The 15534-nt window shown below is 37.9% G+C and overlaps 1 protein-coding gene and 1 pseudogene across 3 annotated transcripts in view; one reads left to right on the top strand and one right to left on the bottom strand.

The window, feature by feature from the left end:
* Nucleotides 1–15534, top strand: part of DACH2 (dachshund family transcription factor 2) — a 664401-nt gene that overhangs the window by 350976 nt on the left and 297891 nt on the right. The window lies entirely within an intron of this gene.
* Nucleotides 11901–12119, bottom strand: LOC102437334 (annotated as a pseudogene).

Genomic DNA, 15534 nt, shown 5'->3' with positions numbered 1-15534 from the left:
CTGGTGCACTGTTGGTGCAGTCCTTGTGGAAAGCAGCATGGAGTTACCCAAGAAATTAAAAATGGGACTTCCTTATGACCCAGAGGTTCCACTTCTGGGAATTTATTCAAAGAAACCCAAAACATTAGTTCTAAATAATATATGCACCCCTATGTTCATTGCAGCATTATTTACAATAGCCAAGATTTGGAAGCAGCCCAAGTACCCATCAGTAGATGATTGGATAAAAAAGGGTGGCACATTTACACAATGGAATACTACTTGGCCTTTAACAAAAGGAAATCTTATCCTTTGTGACAGCATGGATGTACCTGGAGAGCATTTACTAAGTGAAATAAGCCATTCAGAGAAAGACAAGTACCATATGATTTCACTTATATGTGGAATCTAATGAACAAAATGAACAAGTGAAGAAGAGAGACTCATTGATAGACAGCAGCCTGACAGCTGTGGATAGAGGCATTGGGGGGCTTGGTGGGAGTGGGTGGAGGGATTGAACAGGAAGGAGAAAAAAACTAATGGGCACTGACAGCAGTGTGGTGTTTGCAGGGGGAGGAGGGTGATGGGCTTTGGAGTCTGGTATAGGTGTGATAAAATGTGATGGAAGGAGACTTGACTTGGAGTGATGGACATACAATACAGTGTACAGATGTGTTGCAGAGTTTGAACATGAAACCCGTTTAATTTCATTAACCAGCATCACCCCAATAAATTTAGTAAAAAGGGAAAAAAAAGAATTCAGTAACAAAATTATGATTGTATTCTCATTTGTAAATATTCAAAGATAGAAATTATAAATGGCCAAATAATAATTTGAAAGGCATATGCAAACTTTGGAATTTAAGACTATATTTTGTTGTACAAAGTTTTAGATTAATCTAGGTATTTTCATCTAGATAAGAAAAATCTAGAATTGTTCCATGTCAGCCTTATTTAGGAGAGACTAACTGCACATTAGATTACTGCAAAATACTAGATCATTTTTATGTAGCCTAAGTCAGTGACCTAATTTTATGGAAATTTTAATATTTCATGTATGCTCACTGCGCCAATTTAAAAATAGCATCACAATTATTTCTGGATTAAAAATAAATTTTTTAGAAAAATACTATATGAATTTTACAGTCTTGACCATTTCAGTACATATTGTCATCTTGAAAGTTCCACTAATAAAGTGCTTGACTATAAAAAGAACAGTTGTGTATGAATCTGGAAACTGTATGATTGATAACAAGTGTAATATTAATTTGGAAGTATAAAATTACAAGGATCACAGCAAAGTATTTCAGACTTTTTTGGGGAATAAAATTCCACATACGATAAAATGTGATTTACAAAAAGAGCCAACACTAATTGGGAAAGAAGTTAAATTGATATTTTGAACCAAGAGACTGTATGTGGTCATGTAAACAGCCCCATGGTTTGTATTATTTCAGTCATTAGCTCTGTGTCTTTTATTCTCTTTAGAACTCAGTTTGCAATAAGCACTGCTATGTCTCAAGTCTCTCCTAAGTTCATTTTCCATTGGTTCACTTCTTAAAACACCATGCAAATATAATACATGATTATTATTGGTGTTATAAGACAAATGGTATTACCAGCATTAGAACCAAAACCAAATTATGAAAACTATATTGATTATATAAGTAAATATATTTTTTTTATTTTCACATGTTTGTTTTACTTTAAAGGAATCTGCACCTCGTAGTTTTAGAATTTTATCAGTTAATGCTTCACATGTATTGCATTATACATACTGGTTACAGCAGACAGTAATATTCAGGAACAGTCAATAAACCTTAAGATAATTGAAGGAAGAACATTTAGATAATTTTCCATTTTCCTTCCTGAACTATGGTACAAAATCCAAGTCAATGCTATATTGACATAGGTTTTCTATTTGCCATCAGTTATAAATGCTGGGATTACCTAAGTGATTGTTTTCTCAGAAAGCCATAATGTAATCTCAAAATTAATACTCCAACAACCCTGCACTAATTAAAACTGCAATTATATTTTTGCTCAAACAAAACGACTTAATAAACATTATCACAAACTGTTTACCCTTCCCCAAAACAATTTATGCCCACTAATGCAATTTCCCATTAAAACTGCTGCCAGGTAAATTAAAAACTCTTGAAATAGTAAGTAAGTGGGAAATTAATTCAACAGTTTAATCTAGACCTAATAACAGTTGCAAGCTCAGAAAAAGATTGCTACAGCGGGGAGTTAATTAACAACTTATTCCCCATTTGATAAAAGTAATCCACTCTAATTCCAGTGTAATTTACCTCAATGTAATATAAAACTGCAAGCTGCTTCTAGTGCTGGTAATTATTAGCTTTGTCTTGCGGCCACACTGACAATAAACGTCAGCAGTACCTTCATAATAAGAGCTTGTCTGCTAAATGCCCACAATTAAAGATGTAATATGAAATCTTACAGCAGCAGCAACCAGGTATATTGCCACGCAAGCAGGGGTTGCAGTTTAGATTTAAACTGCATTTAATTGCTCCACCTACTTCTAGAAAACAGGTGTGCTGTGTGAAAAGCATGCATTTTATTGGCTTCATATAGGGAAGCTTAGGGAAGATAGGTGATGAATCCATCCTGCTGCCACTGACTTACTAAAGCTATCATCACTTTTTACTTGAACTATTGCATAGAGGTAGTTTCTCTACTCTCCCCCACTATAGCCCATACTCTATGTAGCCACCTGCACAAATCTTATCTTTTAACTTCCTTGGATATAAACCCACCCTCATTTACTAACTATTGTCCACAAGATGAAGTCGAAACTCCCTCTCATGACATAAAACTCCTTTCATGTTCTGGCTCTAATCTACTATTCAAACTTTATCAACTTGGAATATAAATGAAGAAGACAAATTCTGCTGTGGCCTGTAGTACCTTTTTCTATTTATCAACCCTTTCCTTGCTTAACTTCCACCTCCTATGTTAAGTTCTCTTTGACACTGCCCATGAAAATTTAGTTACTCCTTTTTTTTCTATTATAGTATACTTTAGATTCCTCAATCATTCCACTTATTGTGTTGCCTTTTATTTTTGTTCACATGTTTGTCTCCATCTACTATCAGTTTTCAAAGTGTGGACCAGCAGTATCGGCATCAACTGGGGACTTGTTAGAAATGTGAATTCTCAAGCTTCTGACCATATCTACTGAATCAGAAACTCCAGGAGTGAGGCCCAGCAATTTGTATTTTGACAAGTCCTGTTACTATTCAGATGGACAGTAAACTTTGAGAAACATATAGATTGTGAGCATCTTGAGGCATAGGCAAAAGCTTACTAATTAAAAAAATCTTCACATGGCATTATAGCACATAGTAAGTACTAAACTGTACTTTTGAATGAAAGAGTTATGGGAAGATGGAATAAATGGTATGCAAAAATAGCAAATCTTAGAGAAAATGCACGTAACTTTCAAGTTGCCCTTTATCCAACTAAAATGCAAAATATGTTTTCCCAATTGAGCAGTTTCTTTACATTAAATAGTGAAACAGTCAAAGATCATAAATTATTAATATGTCAATTCCTTCTGTGCAACAAAAGTTAAATCCCACAGAAGTATGCTTGTATGATTACTATTATTCTCTAAAGGTTAATATAGTTTATTTTCTCTTTGGAAGTAAAGTTTTAGGTTATAAAAACTTTGACTATCTTATGCAGTCAAGATAGTCTAACTCTTTTAAATATTAAAATTAATACTCATTTAAACTCATAACTTTCAGTGACTCCTGAGCATTACATGCAATCACATATATTGTATGTTCCTTGAATTTTGGCTGTGAGTGCTAAGCTTCTATATCATTTATATTATACTGTTAATGCATTAATATAGATGAGTAATGTATAGATAAATAGGACCAGTACAAATAATAGACATTATCAAACTACAATGAAGTCATTGAAAAGTATATTTTCTCTTAAAAGTACATGAATCTCAACTGTACAAATAATGTGTGTATGTTATTATCCCACTACATTAGTTATCAACTAAGGTTGTTTTTTTACTCCCAATTATTATATATAACATTTGTTTATAACATAAATTAACCTGAATAAACTCTTTATGGACTTTGAACATGTATCTTAGAAATAGAATGTATTTTGGGAGCAGCTCTATCAGAAAAAAAAGGACAAATTCAAATGATATAGTAATTATTATTTTTAGATCTTATATTGTTTAAAGGATTACATATGTCCCTTTTTCTTCCTAATTGACTCTTCTAGCCTTCTGTAGGGGTATCCTGATCTTGGCATGGATGGTTTGATCAGATTCGTATTGAGAGTGTTGCCAGTAGCATGTATGAGGGCATCAGGCCCTTCCACTTCTAATGTCTCAGCTCTGCCTGGTTTGCTGTCACCTGCAGGGGCATAGATTTCCTGCCCTGGGCTGTTCCCCCTTTGCCTCAAGTCACTACAGGTTGGGTCAGAAGCAGCTGTTTTGCAAGTGGGAAAGAAGGGACCTCTCTTTTGTTTCAGGTGGGCAGGGCTGATCCTCCTTCCTGGACTTACTCACCAGCAGAAGTTCCTCTAAGAAATACACCCCCCCCCCCGCCAGATTCAATGTTGGATATGTCCTTCAGGCCCCTCCAGTGTAGGCTGGCCCTGAGCTGTTACATGGCCCTTCCCACTGGTCAGGGGGAGCTTCCCAGGCTGCACGATGGTGAGGTGCTAGTGCTACTCTATCTGGGGGCTCCAGCCCCAGGCTTCCACTGCTGCACCAACTACCCAATCTCCACAGCCAGTCCTGCTGGCAGCCATGCTGGAATCTTGCTAAATTTGCCATTTTAATTCTTTATGCCTATGTTTCTCTCTATATATATTTCTTCTCATTACAGCAGTCCATTTAGCATTTCTTGCAGTGTTTGTTTGGTGATGATTAACTCTTTTAGTCTTTTTATTTGTCTGGGAAACTCTTTATTTCATCATCTATTTTGAATGATAGATTAGCTGGATATAATCTTGGTTTCAAATCCTTGCTTTTCATTACCTTAAAAACTTCATGCCATTCCCTTCTGGCCTGTAGAGTTTCTGATGAGACATCAGCTGACATCCTTATGGGAGTTCCTGTGTAGGTAACAAATTGCTGCCCTTATGATTCTCTCTTTGTCTTCAATTTTTGGCATGTTAATTATGATGTGTCTGGGTGTGGGCCTGTTTGGGTTCTTCTTGCTAGGGACTCTGTGCCTCCTGAACTTGTGTGACTTTTTACTTCACCAGGTTAGGGAAGTTTTCTGCTATTATTTCTTCACACAGGTTCTATATCACTTACTCACTTTCTTCCCCTTCTGGTAGAATATCCAAAGATATGAATATTATTATTATTTTTTGTTGTCCCACAGCTCCCTTGAGCTGTACTCCTGTTTTTTAATTGTTGTTTTTTTGTGTTGTTTTTTTTTTTAATTCTCTGATTGAGTGATTTTTTTTCCTACCCTGTCTTCTAATTCACTGACAATTATCTTCTGGATAATTCTCTTGTTCTTTCATTTGGGGCTTGCTTTTTTGTCTCCCCATTTTGGCTGCCTGTTTGTGTTTGTGTTTATGTATTATGTTGATCTGCTACAACTCCCAGTCTGTAGGGCAGGACAATGTTAGATGCTATTTGTGACTGGCCCTCAGCACTCTGTTTGGAGCTATCAGCAATCCACAGTTTGTGACTCCCTCTGCTGGGGCTGGGTGCTAATATGTGCACCAAGGTCTTCCTTTCCTAGCCTCAGCCCAGAATTAGATCGTGCAAAGACTCAGAACCACAAGAGACCTGCCTATTCCTGCAGTCAGATTGTTATTCAGTCTTGATTAGTATCAGACTATAGATCACAGGGTTGAGCAATAGTTTTTCCAACATGGCTCTGCAATTCTTTCTGCCTGCAGGCTGATTGTTATTCTCAGTGTCTTAATGGGCCTTAGGAACTCCATGAGGGCAGGGGGCGGGCAAGGGTTTTTCCCAATAGGGTGGGACAATTGCTTTCCACACCATGGAAAAGTTGCCTGGATGGTAAAGATCTGCTGGAAAAATATATCCTCTGCTGTATGAATGAATGACTCAGCACAGGAACCCAGGGTGTCTGCCTTTGGAGTTCTAACCCCAGAGCCACCAACCCTGGCTTCTGCTCAAATAGCTCCAGTCCACTCTGCCCTCACTCTGCCAGAGCTCAAGGTGAGTGGCTGCACATGAAATTTTGAGTCTTGTCTTTTAATGAAGGTGCCTGCTTTTCTAGCCATCTCTCCTTGGCAGACATCAACCTTCCTGCTTTTCACAGCCAGATGTTTTGTGTAAACCATCTCAGGTCTGGTGCTCTGGGATGGGGAACCCAGTTTGGAGTTTAGACCTCAGAGTTCTCAGTGGGAACACCTCCAACTGAGATATCCCTCTTGAATCTAAGCTGCTGTCTGTGGGAGCCCAACCAGTTCTTTCATATCTCTGATCCTCCTATCAGTGTTTACTAGTATACAGTCTCCACTTTCTGTCTTTGGTTATCAGGGTTCTCTCCAGCTAGTCTTCAGTTGATTATTCAGGATGGTTTTTCTGTACTTTGTTTTCCAGTTTGGTCCTAGGATCATGTCAATGTAGCTTCCACTTGCTCCACTGCCATTTTGGAATTTTCCTCAAATTATATTATAATGCAACCTTTTTGTTATTTCATCTAGAGAACGTGTAGAGGTGAGCAAAAGTAGGCTTATAGTTGTTTGTAAGGAAAAATACATGCAAGTTATGATTATTACAGTAGCTTTATTATTATAAATAACTAGAGGCTCAGTGCACAAAATCTGTGCACTCAGGGGGGAGGGTCCCTCAGCCTGGCCTGCACCCTCTTGCAGTCCAGGAGCCCTCGGGGGATGTCCGGCTAATGGCTTAGGCCCACATAAGTTGGCAGTCAGACATCCTTAGCGCTGCCGCAGAGACGGAAGAGGCTCCCGCCGCCACTGCTGTGCTCGCCAGCCATGAGCCCAGCTCAGGGCTTCTGGTTGAGTGGCGCTCTCCCTGTGGGAGTGCAATGACCACCAGGAGGCAGCTTCTGTGTTGAGTGTCTGTCCCCTGGTGGTTAGTGTGTATCATAGTGACCGGTTGTTCCACTGTTTGGTCAATTTGCATATTAGCCTTTTATTATATAGGATAATACAAGAATAAACTGTGTTTCATGTACTCACAACTGTAAGCCTACTTTTGCCCACCCCTGTATGTGCTTTTCAGGAGCATAAAATAAGACTTGTGAGATTAAAATGTGTTAGCAATTTTTGTATATGATCAATACAATGTATTTTTGTGGATATGAATATATGTTCATGTCCATACCATGTGCTTACATTTACTGTGACTTTTAATGGGGGACATTTTAAAAATAGAATACTCTGTATATGTAATTATCATAATGTCATAATAAAACCTTTATGTGTTTCAAAATAGTTTTATGTTCTACTAGAGGCCTGGTGCACGAATTTTGTGCATGGGTAAGCCCTCCACCCCCCAGCCCACCAGGGCTGGCTGGCCAGGTGGAGGGACCATGGGAGGTTGGCTTTGGGAGTGCACTGAGCACTCAGCCAGCTAGGGGGGAAGGTCTGCAGGAGGTTGGCCGGCCAGCCAGATCAGGCCAATCTTGGGCCAATCGAGGCCAGCTGGCTGCGGGGATGGACTGCAGGAGGTTGGCTGTGGGAGTGCACTGACCACTAGGGGGTAGCTCCTGCATTGAGCATCTACCCCCTGGTGGTCAGTGTGCATCATAGCTACCAGCTGGTCGTCTGGTCACAAAGGTCACTTAGGCTTTTATATATATAGATTTCTTATATAATTCTCACATTACCTTCTAAGGCAGTCAAAGCAGATGTTATTCTTATTTTACAGATAAAGAAATCAAGACCCATATATTATAAGTGAGATGATAAAGCCATCATTATAATTCAGGTTCCCTGAATGTGGGTCAAGTGCTCATTCCCCTTTATTATAATTCTTCCACATTTGAACAGATTCAATTCCATTCACTAAACATGTATGGATGATCTACTGTTTGCCAGACATTATGCTTGGGTATATTTGGGTATAACAATGTATTGATGGATGGCAATATTTGGATAGTTGTTAACTAAAAAGCAAACAACTCTAGGATGGAGTGATAATATAACAAAAACAGATGTGTTTTAAGCCAAAGCATATTGAAGACTGTGTAATGAATGAATAATTCACTTTGGAGAGTACTGGAGTTTGAACTTTAGTCAGTAGGAAGCCAATTAATATTTTTTTGAGCAAATAATGTTGGATTAGGAATTTTAAGCAGGTTTTTCTGTCAGCTAATAGGTGGATATATTGGAGCAGAGAGTTAGGTCAGAGGAGTGTATGGAATTTGTGCTCTAATTAGAGTTTGACATAATCCAAGTTTGAGGAAGTAAGGCCTGAGCTAGAACATCAGCAGTGACAATAAAAAAGAATGATGTGAGTGTCTTGCCCCATAGCTCAGGTGGTCAGAGTATCATCCTGTACACCAAAATGTTACATTTTAATCCCTGGTCAGGGCGAGTTTGGGAGGCAACTTATGGATGTTTCTCTCTCTTCTCTTCTCTTCTCTTCTCTTCTCTTCTCTTCTCTTCTCTTCTCTTCTCTTCTCTTCTCTTCTCTTCTCTTCTTTCTCTCTCTCTCTCTCTCTCTCTCTCTCTCTCTCTCTCTCTCTCTCTCTCTCTCCTCTTGATTCCTGTCTGTCTAGAATCAACAAAAAGATATCCTCAGGTGAGGATTTTTAAAAAGGTATGATATATGCATTCCTCATCTATACATAAGTGGAATACTGACTCTGCCTTGTTTATAAGATCCTTGGTAATTCCTATGTGCGATTTTAAAAATTTCTACATATCTCCCACAGAGCTTGTCAAATAAAGTGCATTAATTATTGTAAGAACCTGATAGATATTTTTAACTGGCCAACTGTTTGAAATGTTCATGGTATTTAAAGTTGATGAGGTTGCCCTGTCTGGTTTGGCTCAGTGGATAGAGCGTCGGCCTACGGACTCAAGGGTCCCAGGTTCGATTCCGGTCAAGGGCATGTACCTTGGTTGTGGGCACATCCCCAGTAGGGGGTGTGCAGGAGGCAGCTGATCGATGTTTCTCTCTCATCGATGTTTCTAACTTTCTATCCCTTTCCCTTCCTCTCTGTAAAAAAAGCAATAAAATATATTTAAAAAAAATAAAGTTGATGAGGTTGTAATGGCATTTATTTTTTTAACTTTAGGGTTGGATTTTGTGGTTAAATATTTTTAAAAATTTATTTGTTATTAAAACTTTCAGTGGTTAGTTTTAGTTGACATATGAATCAAGGAATGGAAAGATTAGATTGGAAGGTTACACTGAGTGTTTGAGTTACCTTCTTTTAGAGAAGCTTCTTAGCTATTCCATAGTTTATGTGGATGAAAATGTGATGTGTAAAATGTCATATTTTGCACAGTGCTCATGTTTCATGCTTATTTGATGCCCTTGTTCTAGGTTCCTGATGGCTCAGTGATGCTGTGTAGACCTATAGTCTAGATACTGTCTGATTACTACTTAATGAATATGATGATTTTATCATTAACACAGGTTGATATGTGTGGGCAGAAAAATAAATAAATGAAATACCAAAAATCCAAAATTATTGAGATATGGATTTGGGAAGAAGTTAGTTATGTCAGTCATGATCACTCCCAATTTCACCTTCTGGATCTTTTCCCCTGTCTTCAGTGCACAAGCTCCTATATACCTGAACAGCATAACATTTTACATAAGTGCATTTGTTTTTAAGTCCAATGTCATAAAGAGATTTTAGGCCAGTCTTTGGATACATTACTATCAAATGGTACTGTGAGCTGATTCTTCAGAGCTTTAATCAGACAAAATCTTCTCTTCCTGGTTGGCATTCATTCCACCATGCACATTTTGTCCACAGTATACTAGGTTTGGTTTATGGTGATAGTACACTAAGGCCTGTAACTCTCATTTTTTATAAGCTCCACAATTGTACTAGAGAACTGTAGCAGCTCACTTTAATGTACAGATCTATAGTCTTTGAACTTAGGAACTCATTCATGGCTTATGACAAAAGTATAATCTGAGGTACTGTCACCTTGGTTACTCTTTAAGTTCTTAACCATTTGTACTACCAAAAACAAACTAACCAAACTTAAATGAAATGAAAGTTCACCATTACTAAAAATGTAGTATGAAGTAACTGAAAGCCAACCTGGACCTCTCATCTGAGCTCCAGACTGTGTTTACTTCCTTACTGGGTACCTAGATGTCCAAAATGCCACTTAAAATCAACACATTCAAAGCCAAGTTCATTGTATTCATTTTCAATATTTTATCATCCTCCATGTGCTACAACCTTGGTACAACCTTGGCCAAACCAGAAATCTGTAAGTCATCATTAACCTCTCACTCAAGTAAACAGTCAACTTATCTTATAGATTTTACCTTTTAACCCTTTCGTTTCTATTTCTTCCCCTCTTTTTATACCACCAATACCCTAAAAATACCCTTTATTATTTTCATAGGCAACAACTTAAGCCCTTTTAATGGATTTCAGTTGTTCCCTATATAACCCACCCCCTTATTGGAGTACAATTTACAAACAATAAATCTTGCTAACTTGATATGTACCACATGTTGAGTTTAGGCTATTGTATGTGGTTATAATCACCACAACTAAGATATAAACCATTTCCTATCCTTTTGCAGTCAGTCCCCTCCCTTGATCTCAGCCCCAGCGAACCACTATTTTGCTCTTAATTATTAAATTTTTATCCTGGATTCAGGACCACAATATGTAGTCTTTTGCCTCTAGTTTCTTTTACTCAGCATAAACCTTTTGTGATTTATCCACGACATTGCCTCCATCAGTGATTCGTCAAATTTTGTTGTATGGATATACCAAAATGTGTTTATCCATTCATTAGTTGATGATTGGCTTGCTACTATTTTTTCTATTATTAATAATAGTGTTATGAGTTTATGCTGCTATACTTACAAGTCTTTTGGACATACGTTGTTTTTATTCTTGAGAACAAAAAACTAGGAGTAGGATTGTTGGGTCATATGGTAAGCATATGTAACTTTAGAAGAAAACTGCCAAATTGCCTAAGTGACTCACATAATTTGCATTCCTACCAGCAGTATAGGAGTTCCAGTTTCTCTACTGGATTGCTATTATTTATTTTTAAACAATTAATTCACCAGTGAAGCTATTTGGGCATGGCGTTTTGATTAAGTTTTAAACTCAAATTTAACTTATTTAACATATAGTTATTTGTGCTTTTTCTTTTTTTTTCTTTTTAACCAATAACCCTGTTTCTTTTTTAAATATATTTTATTGATTTCAGAGAAGAATGGAAAGGGAGTGAGAGATAGAAACATCAATGATGAGACAGAATCATTGATCAGCTGCTCTTGCACGCCCCCCACTGGGGATCGAGCCCGCAACCCAGGAGGTTGCCCTGACCAGGATTCAAATCGTGACCTCCTGGTTCATGGGTCGATGCTCAACCCCTGAGCCATGCCAGCTGGGTCTTTCTCTTTCTTCTTAGGTTAGTTAAGGTCCTTCTTGATCTGACTTCATGATTTTTTATTTTATTTTAATTTTTTTGAAAGAGGGGGTGAGGGTAAGTGGAAATAAAGGGCCACAAGCAAAGAGCCAGCTGGGTCTGACTTCATGATTTTTTAAAAAGAGGTATCACACATTTATTACTGAACCAACCTACTACTGCAGAAAAAAATCAACAGAGCAAAATCACGAGTCCAATAATTTTCCAAATAAAATGCCCAACTATCCAGACAACTGTGATCTTTTCAATCATTTAAAGGTGCGGGCAACCTGGATACTGCATAAATATGTGAACCATCTATCATGTGTGATTCCTCATAGACCCAATTTGGTTCTTCTCCAATGTCTTCTCTTCTCATTGTACCTGATTTTATTACCAGTTTTCATTCAAATCCGTTGGGGAATGGGCTGATTCTGCTTTTGTTTCTTGGCCAGGAACATCTTGATCTTGTGGGAAGAAATGGCAAAGAGAATCAAATGCAGCACCTTGGTGCTGAAAGAGAGCTCTTCGTGATTTTTTAAAAAAATCTTCATTGTTGAAAGTATTATATATGTCCTCTTCCCCTCCGCCCCCATTGACCTCTCCCACCGACCCTGGCTCCCATCTCAGGCCTTCACCACCCTATTGTCTGTGTCCATGGGTTACGCATATATGCATATGAGTTCATTGGTTGATCTCCCCCTCCCCTCACCTTCTCTCTGAGGTTTGACAGTCTGTTCAGTGCTTCTGTGTTTCTGGGTCTATTTTTGTTCATCAGTTTATGTTGCTAATTAGATTCCACATATGAGTGAGATCGTGTGATACTTATCTTTCTCTGACTGGCTTATACTCTTAGCATAATACTCTTCAGATCCATCCATGCTGTTGCAAATGGTAAGAATTCCTTCTTTTTTAGAGCAGTATAATATTACATTGTGTAGATGTACCACAGTCTTTTAATCCACTCATCTGCTGATGGGCACTTAGGCTGTTTCCAAATCTTAGCTATGGTGAATTGTGCTGCTATGAACATAGGGGTGCATATGTCCTTTCTGATTGGTGTTTCTAGTTTCTTGGAATATATTCCTAGAAGTGGGATCACTGGGTCAAATGGGAGCTCCATTTTTAGTTTTATGAGGAAACTCCATACTATTTTCCACAGTGGCTGCACCAGTCTGCATTCCCACCAGCAGTGTATGTGATTTTTTATTCTCATATTTCACATTTCTTCTTCACAACTCGATGCTTGTGGTTCTCCTGAACATTCCATACTGCTTCAAACCTTTACTTTACACAAATTGATCTTTTTGTTTGAATATAGTGTGCTTACTTCACATAGATAATTGTAAATTATTTAGTGCTCATTCCAGGAAGCTCCCCTTTCAGGGAAAGCTTTAATGATTTCACTTGATGTTTCCTTTTCCCATGCACCTTTTCATGCCCCACTGCCAGCTGTCCTAAATGTTCTGCCTTCATCCTCACTGAGTACCATGTGTAGCCCTTCTTATATGTGGTAATTACCTTTTCCTTTTTTCTTATTAGAATTAGTTTACTGAGATCAGAGACCTTGAGTTTTATCTGTCTTTTTTTTTTCATCAAGCACATGAAAGGGTTCAACTATCATTTGAACAAAAGAAGATGAGGAAGGCATGAAGAAGGAAGAAAAAAGGAAATAAGGGAGGGGAAAAAGAAGAGAATAAGAATGGCAACAGATAAAGATGTTTTCAGTAGTGTTTTTAACTGGAGACAAATGAGCAGAAAAGTGTTTGCTCCTAGAAAATGCCTGGATCTGATTCACTTCTAAACACTCATATCTGAAACTGGAAGCATAATTCTTTTAAAAAAGCTTCCATTATCATTAATCCTTTGGGGCCCTCTCATGTATTAGGAATAATTATAAATGGAATTGGTTGACGGGATTCATGGGACTAGCTTTTTGGATATGAGTGTTGTAACTCCCAGAAGCCATATAATTACTTGCTTGGCCTACCAGTGGTCGGCAAACTCATTAGTCAACAGAGCCAAATATCAACAGTACAACGATTGAAATTTCTTTTGAGAGCCAAATTTTTTAAACTTAAACTATATAGGTAGGTACATTGTTATTAACTTAATTAAGGTACTCCTAAGGCTTAGGAAGAGCCACACTCAAGGGGCCAAAGAGCCGCATGTGGCTCGCGAGCTGCAGTTTGCCGACCACGGGCCTAGACCCATGTTATGACAATCAGTGTAGGCTTGTTTTGCCAACTCGTAAAATAACAGAATCTATGAATTCACTAGTCTCCACCGGTGTGGATATAGGAAGAGCTCTGAAGGTCTTTCCCTCATAGGACTCATTGCTCTAAGAAAATAGCCCTGTTACCAGAATCTACAAATATACAGAAAACATTATATGCCTGCTATGTGTGAAGCTCCATGCTTCTATTCAAAGTGCTCCTGTCCAGCTTTATTTATGCTCTCACTCTACTTTTCTGTACACCATATTAACCCTACTTGAGTTACAAATACTTTTATCACTTTTCAGTAAAGCCATACGATAGGTGCATACTTTAATCAGCTTGTTCTCCTCAAAGGAGATTTTAGTAATGTCTCTTCTTCCCCTACTCTTCTAAGAACAAAATTCAGCATTTGCTAAGCAAAGTGGAAGACAAGAGTACTGATTTTGAGAAAGCTGATTTTCCATTTTCTTATATGTAGAATGTGTCCATATGACCCATGTGTCTAGGAAGTGTGACCTAGTGCCTATTCCAATGCTACCTCTTTAATTAGGACATAATTCTACATTGTGTCATGATGGGATTTAGTTCATTCTAAAGAGTATAGTACAGTGACACCTCACATTGGGTCATACACAAAATTTATATTACCCCCACAACCCTCTAGTAATCTAAACATATCAAAGAACATTTCAGGCAGCTGTTACCAAAATAAGTCTTCTTAAATAACTCCACAGAAAAATCTCTCACAATTGCTCTAATTTTTACCATTCGATTTTAAAATATGAACCCCTATTGCTCAGTGTGATGGCATTTAATTGGTGAGGCCTCCCTTAGCCACTACTATTATTATCATGACACATTGATCTTATATTTACAAATTGAAAGATACACTTAAAAGTATTCCTCATATTAATAAAGGCATGTGCTCAAGCATATAGATACACATATTATTTTGAGATTTTTTAGTGTCTACCTTCTGTCTTTTCATGCCAATCTGTACATGCATGTGCAGGCATTCAAAGATGTACATAGATATACTTCACATTTAAGCTTGAAATGGGTATTTTAAATATTAAAATAAAAAAACATAGTGTTACATATGGAATTTTGCATTTGTATCAAATATGTATATTTAATAAAGTTGGGAAATCTATTTTAGTATACGCTCATGCCATGGCAATGTTTCAATACAAAAAGAAGGTTTTAGATTTAATCCCACAAAACCTAAAGTCTTTCTTATCAGGAATGCATCATGTCTTGTGAGCACATAGAAACTCACAGGACAGAGAACATAATAAAGATCCATGGTAGCATGATTTAGTGCAAACTGTCGGTCATCTGCAAAAGTGTGTGCCTGGGGGGGCGGACCATGGGTAAAATGAGAGCTTCTGGTCAAGATGGCATCACAAGTAAATGAGGTACTCACATCCTCCCACTAAATTACAACTAAACTAAAGAACAACCATCATTTAGAACAATCTGAAATCCAGCTGAATGGAAGTCCTACAACTAGGGAATAAAAGAAGCCACACTGAGACTGGTAGGAGGGGCATAAATTTGGAATGGGCTGATACCACACTCAAGTGTTGTGGATAAAAATTGGGAGGACTATCTTGGCTCTGAAGATCCCTGCTGAGATGTCCCAGCCTCACACCAGATCCCCTACCCAAGGTTCCAGTGACAGGAAGAAAGATCTCCATAAATTCTGGCTGTAAAAGCCAGTGGGGTTTGTGGCTGAATGAGATGAAGG

The sequence above is a fragment of the Myotis lucifugus genome, unplaced genomic scaffold (assembly GCF_000147115.1).
Source record: "Myotis lucifugus unplaced genomic scaffold, Myoluc2.0 scaffold_4, whole genome shotgun sequence".
In the NCBI taxonomy this organism is placed as follows: domain Eukaryota; kingdom Metazoa; phylum Chordata; class Mammalia; order Chiroptera; family Vespertilionidae; genus Myotis; species Myotis lucifugus.
Note: the sequence above shows the minus strand (reverse complement) of the source record. Positions and strands in the feature narration are given on the sequence as shown.